Raw genomic sequence first — 7,132 nt, forward strand, 5'->3', positions numbered from 1 at the left:
AATCTAAACTCAAAAAGTAGATAAATGAGAGGTATCAAAAGTTGCTAGTTTCCTACCTACCACATGATAAACAAAATCTTGATTTCTATGTTTTGTTAGCTCAAGTGCAATATTAATCTTTAAAAATATCTTTAAAATACTCACAATTAGATTTATAAGTCTTCTCCTTGTGAACCTAAAATTTATATGTTTCCAAAAAACTTTGATGGTGAACCCAACTCCAAAGTTTCAAGGTCTCCTCATTAGGATCCCTACCTAAGACAATTGTCTTGAAACTTAATTGGCATCAAAGCTTGCCTTATCAACAAATTTTCTTATAATAGCCCAAAATCTCTTGACTCTTTAGCAATCATAGAACCATGAGAGAACCAATGAGTAATACTTTTAGCTTCACCTCCACACAATCCACACATAGCTGAGATGATATGTCTTCGTAGATTTGATTAGCTTGTCTTTTGTTGGGAGGTGCTTAATAATCACTCGCCACACTAGCAACTTAATGTGGTTTAAAGGAGTTGTAGTACAACCCCTATTAATACTTACCTTCTAAACTATCTAATTGTACTGCAATAACTTGATCCTTGAGAGCCAAACCTCTGTATCTCTTGAGCCTTGACTATTCAAAAATACTTCATTGTTTCTCTTCAATTACCTTGTATGCTTTTTGGATGATCATGGATTCAATATAATAGAAAGCTTAAGTAGGAATCACCTTTTCCCTTAGTAGGTCCCTCCTATGTGAAGCCTTACAAAATCTCACCCCCAAGCCTTCATTAATTTTTGATTTTTGTGCAAATTCTAACATGCTTATCCAAGGCTTTAGAGCATTGCAAAAGACAAGGTCACCCCATGACATATTGCTCCACCACCTAAAGATTTTGGATGGAAAATTAAATATCCAAGTATCACATCCCATTTATGGTTTTTATTAATCCTCTTAACCAAAAACAATAATGGCCTTATATTTAGCCATCTATTTGATTTATAAATTGTAAATATGCAAAGCTAGAAAAGTGTTCTTCCCCATCAATTTGAAGTTGAGTTTTTTGGGTGCATCTTTTCTGAGAAGGGAATTTCTATGGACCCTAAGAAGGTACAAACTATCCTCAAAAGGGAGACTTCTTCATTTATGCAAGATCTTCAATGATTTTTGGGATGTCCAAATGTTCATTGAATCTAAAAAAGCATTACTCTAATATTGCTACCCTTGTAACAAACCTAATTGGAAAGGACAAGTTTGTATGGGATCAAAAGGCTGAACAAGCTTTTCAAAGATTAAAGCAAGCCTTCACCTCAACATGCATTCTCATCCATGTAGATCCATTCAAGCCCTTTATCATGGAGAAAAATGCATCAGATTTAGCTTTCCACTTGAGAAAATTCTCTATTGCAGAAATCAACTATGAAATTTATGAAGCCTTGGAGACCTAGTGACACCTAATTGAAAGCAGATCACGACCTATATAAACCACAAAAATCTAAAATAAGATTTGACTTCTCATATCTTGAATCATCACCAAGCAAGGTGGAGTGGTTTCCTATCCATATTTGACTTTGTCATTACCTATGGGCATGGCCACCAACAAGAGAAGCGAGGTGCTTTATCTTAAAGATCCTACTTGGCACCAAAAGAAGGTGATGAATTCCAAGACCAATAAAATCTAGTAATCTTGAAACTTGAATAACTGAAGTTAAGAGTGAATATTAGTGAAGCTTTAGAAGATTATGGATTCTCATCAAAGGTCAAGAAGGAAATTACAAAGACTTATTTGCTGAGAACATAAGGAGGCAATTACATGAAGGTTAAGAAAAAAATCAAAGGGATTTCCAAGACATTGATGGGCTTCTCTATTATAAAGGACTCCTCTATATTCCTCACGGTCCTTGTTGAGATATTGGCAATCACACTCAGCTTAGCCTCTTTGTATGGAGCAGTGTGGGCTCAAGATGTAGAATCCCATATGCACAATGGTGGAGATTGCAACCTCTGATCATCTCTGCTCAGCTCACATCTAGCTCAAGTCTTTATTTTCAACTTCATATTCATCTTAACCTTGAGTTTACCATAGCCAAACATCACATACCTCTGTTGGAGATTCTTGATCTCCTCATCTAGGCCATAACTCTTGAAGCCTTCTTCTAAGGATATCTCTCCTAGATCAGGGCACAACCATTCATTATGTCAATCTCTGACATTATCATCTCTGTGCTTTAGCATTGTCGACTAAGCAGCCCGATGTGCCTATTCTGCGCTACCTCTGTGTTGTACAATCTGCTCCGTACATACATTCCACAATGTAGACATTTATCATGGGGCATTCAAAGCCTAGAATATGAGCTATCTTCTCACCAAATATTAGCTCAAAGGGTTATCGAATCGAGCTACTATAGTCAGAAGAACAGTCGGTGCAAAAACCCTAACAGAGGAAGGGCGGCCATAGCTATTATAGTTCAAGCTAATTTTTTCCTTCATCCTCTCTCTCCTACCACTTAAACTAGGCCAAGCCCACTTTGATATGAAGTTCCCAGCATCAAATCAAGGAGGGGAAGATTTGGATTTGAAGTTTTTGGAAGACCCAAGAAGATACAAACATAGTGTCCATTGACACTCATCTAGTGCCTTCAAGCACTTGTGTCATTTGACACAATCAGCTCTCTCATTTATCAAATCTGAGAATTTTTGGAGTTAATTTGCTGCTGTCCATGCATCTCCAACATGGGAAAAGACTCTCCAATTGTTTGATTCAAAGGAGTCGGGTTTGACACTTGGCAAACCCTCATCAAGCTCATCCTGATGAAGAAGGGTCTTTGGGACATTACCAATGGCAAGGAGAAGAAGCCTCGGGATACGAAACTTGTAGTTACTTGGCAAAAGAATGATGACAAAGCACAAGCCATCATTAAGCTAGAATTGGATAACAGCTACATCCACCATGTGGATACCTGTGAAACCTCTAATGATACATGGAAGAGATTAGATACTTTGTTTGGTGCACAATCAAGGTAATCTAAGTATGGATTACTGATTGAATTTTTTAGGCTAGATATGAAATCAAACACATATGTTGCAACTCACTTAAACTATATGGAAAGTCTCTTAACTCAACTTGCAGGAATTGATCTCAATATGGATGAAGATATTTTTATTGGTGTGTTGTTAAAAAGCCTGCCTCCTAACTATAATAATGTGTCAACTACATTGATCAACATACCTAGTCCTAAACTAGTTGACATTAGGGCCTCCCTACTAGAAGAAGAAAATAAGATAAGATCCAAAGAAGAACCAAGAACCTCTAAAGATGAACAAACGTTATATGTAGGTACCAAGTGCAAGAAAGATCAACTGGTATGTGACTTTTGCAAAATGATCGGGCACACAGAGAAATTATGTCATGCCATGAAGAGGTCCCAAAAGGCCTATCTAGTTGTTGTTAAAGAAGAAGAAGACCATGGAGCAAAAGAAGAAGAAGAAGAAGAAAACCACCAGGAGAAGAACAAACCTCATCAATCCTTCTATTCTGATAGAAATTTTCAGCCTTGTATTGCCTAGCCCTAATGCTTCCGACATAAGCTTGTAAACTCCTCATGTAACCTTGTACTACAGCCTTTGTACACTTTGTGAGGCCCTTGTTACAACCTCTGGATGTCCACCATGTCTTTGGTACCCACACTTAGCCTTTTTTGCAATAGCCTTTGGTGTTTACCATGTTTGTGGTGTACCCATACTTTTTAGGTGGTTGCTCACTAAAGCCTCTACACACTTTGTACTTCTCTAGTTGTGATTGAAGAGGGGTATTGAGATATTGGCAATCACACTTAGTTTAGCCTCTTTGTATGGAGCAGTGTGGGCTCAAGATGTAGAATCCCATATGCACAGTGGTGGAAAGTGAAACCTAGTCTCTTCTTATAAAGCATTGTACTTGCTCTCTTTTTTAATACAATGTCATAGTACTTTTGTACTTACAACAAAGTGTATGTATGTCATTGTTAGTCCACTACACAAGATTGTGTTTATGAGTCCAATCTTCCATCTTGGAACCTAATTCACTTGTGTGACATTTAGTCTTGATGTTTGTTACCTCATGAGCTCACTCTTCCTCTTTCAACCTCCATAGCCATGCTCTAGATCCATGCATTTTTATAGTCCTTTGCAAGTGGATATAATCAAAAAGAGAGATGGCCTACCCTCAACAATGAATTTTGGGATTAACAAGACAATCAGGCTGGTTTCAAGGGAGTTTTTGTGGCTACAAATGTGGAACTAGTCAAGGACTTTGTGTGCACTCTTGTAACACGTGCTATCAAGCTAAAGTCCCTTGTCATCGACCTCATGGCTTTCTTCAACCATTATCTCTTCCAAGTAAGCTGTGATCATCTTTATCCATGGATTTAATTGTTGAATTACATTCCTCTAGAGGATATGATTCCATCTTGGTGGTGGTTGATTGAGTCACAAAAATGGCACTCTTTATCCCAACAACCAATAGTATGAATCGACAAGGGACAACAAGGCTCTTCTTGGAACAAGTATTTGGCACCACGGGTTACTTGATGATATTGTCTATGATTGTAGTCCCTAGTTTATATTCGGGTTTTGGAGAAGCCTCTTTAAACTTCTACGGGTACAAGTGAATCTTTCTTCAACCAATCATCCATCGATTCATGGACAAACAAAAAGAATGAATCGAGTCTTGGAGCAATACCTTAGATGCACAAACAACTATCATCAAGACATTTGGGTTGATCTATTACCCCTTGCTGAGTTTGCATGCAATAATTCCTCCCATATCTCCACTCAATTCACACCATTATTTACTAGTTATAATCAACACCAAAGGATAGATAATCATGTAGTATCACAAGAGAAGAATACAATTGCTACAAACTTAGCTCAACATGTCTTCAATATTCATAAAGAGGTGCAAGCACAAATCAAACAAGCTCAAGAGAAATATAAGAGAAATGTAGATAAGCTTCCATGCAATATCCATCATTAAAACTTGGAGATCAAGTTTGGCTTCTTCAATGCATCTACATTCTTCTCAACCCTCCTAGAAACTGGATTATCAATGACTTAGGCCCTTCAAGTTTCTTGGCCAAGTAAATCCATTCACCTATCACCTCTAGATTCCCTAGTCCATGAAAATCCATCTTGTATTCCATGTTTTAGTCTTGAAGCCATGTCATATATCTTGTATTCTTGGAAGAATACCAAATCCATTACCTCTAATCACCATTGAAGATCACTAAGAATATGAAGTAGGAAAAATCCCGTAGTTGAGAATTTCAAGAGGTAGATTATAGTATCTTGTCCATTGGAAGGGCTATGATAAAAGTGAATGAACATGGAAAGTAGCTTCACATCTTCAAAGAGCTCTAATTAAGGTTTGTGAATTTCATATTTAACAACCAAGCCAAGGATTATTCAAAATCACATCACTTTCCCTCATGGAACTTGGTGCTAGTAGGGGGGGATAATGTAATGAACACTCAAGCAAGGACAACCTTTTGTTCATATGCAAGATGGTATAGCCTCTAGTTCCATGAAATTTTTAGAAGATTCCAAAAAATTCTAAAAATTTTCTACATCATCTCTTATGTCATAATTTATGTCAGTGTGCCATGTGTTGACGTGCATATCACTCCATGTGTGGATGTGCATGTCATACTGGCCATGTGGCATCCTCTTGTAATGACATGTATTTCTCTCAAACTCCCTAGGCTATAGTATAAATAGGGGTCATAGGCTACAAGCCCTTCACACTTGCTAGCACTAGTTGTAAGTCTTATGAGATGTAAGCCCTCTTCCAATTCTTGTGTTATTCTATTCTTGTCTTATATTGAGTTTTGTCTTGTAATCAAGCCACTCTCTTGTGAACATTCTCTTGTAATCGAGTTCTCTCATAATCAAGTTTTAGTTCAATTTCTCTTTCAAGTTCTTCTCTTGTAAGTTATGAGATTTGATGTGCTCATAACACCTGGTACTCTTGTCACTAGAATTCTCATCTTAAATAAAGGGTTTGTAGAGCCTTGATCTTCTCTCATGTTAAGGTGTAATAGAACCCAACTATATATGGTTAGTAACAACTAGCCTCAAAATATTCTTAACCATCTCAAAAGTATAATCAGTAGTAAACCTCCTTACTAAATTTTATCACAAGTACCATGGAACACTCGCAAGAGACTCAAAACAACAAGCATTAATTTTGATCATGTTGTTAAGCCATAACATGATTGTGCACAAGGTGCAATGCTATATATAACATAAATACCATCATCCTAACACCACTATTTATAGTATCATCATTTAATATTTGTGGCATCATTAGGATTGACCAATATTATTCTATTCAACTCAACCTATGGTTTTCAATCAACATATGTGCTTCAAAAGCATTTCAACATTGTATTGTGACCAAAACAACAAGATACTATGAACAATCCTAACACATAATTGGCAATAATATTTCGCATTATCAATCTACCAAAAGCACACTTACTATTTTTTAACTACCTTATGTCATACTTTGAGAAGAAATAAGAGGGAATAAGGGTCAATGATTTTTTTTTCAAACGCCTCTCTGAAAAGGTTGATCATAGTTTGGTGACAAGGTCCTCAAATTGAAAGATATCTTATTACATGTTGTTATATACTTTTGCATGTATCTTTATGGATACCCATACTTCTCCTCTATAGAAATAGCCATTTTAGGTTATCAAAACTCAAATTTTGTGCTAGATATTTCAATCTTAGGTGATCATTATGATTTTGGGGGCTAAAAAACGACCATACCTTTTAGTCTTGTCCCAAGACCCATATTTTTTGCCTAAAAATCAAGAATTCACCTAAAAGAAATTATAAGGGTAGCCCTCATTAAACAAGAATTCACCTAAAAGAAATTATAAGGGTAGCCCTCATTATCACCAGACTTAAAGCAATCCTACATAGTAGAATGCATCAAAATTATCTATCAAGGGTTCTAGAGACTATGGACATGATACCTCTAAAACAAGTCTTTGATATAATAACCCTCCTACAGTCAATGGAAAATGTAGGGAAAATCCTCTCAGATGGAAAAATGCCATGGCTAATTGTCAAATGTTGCACTTAGAATATTTTCCTTCATCCCAA

This window comes from Lygodium microphyllum, chromosome 29, assembly GCF_053477565.2.
Source record: "Lygodium microphyllum isolate KBCC chromosome 29, Lygodium_microphyllum_v1.1.10, whole genome shotgun sequence".
Taxonomy (NCBI): domain Eukaryota; kingdom Viridiplantae; phylum Streptophyta; class Polypodiopsida; order Schizaeales; family Lygodiaceae; genus Lygodium; species Lygodium microphyllum.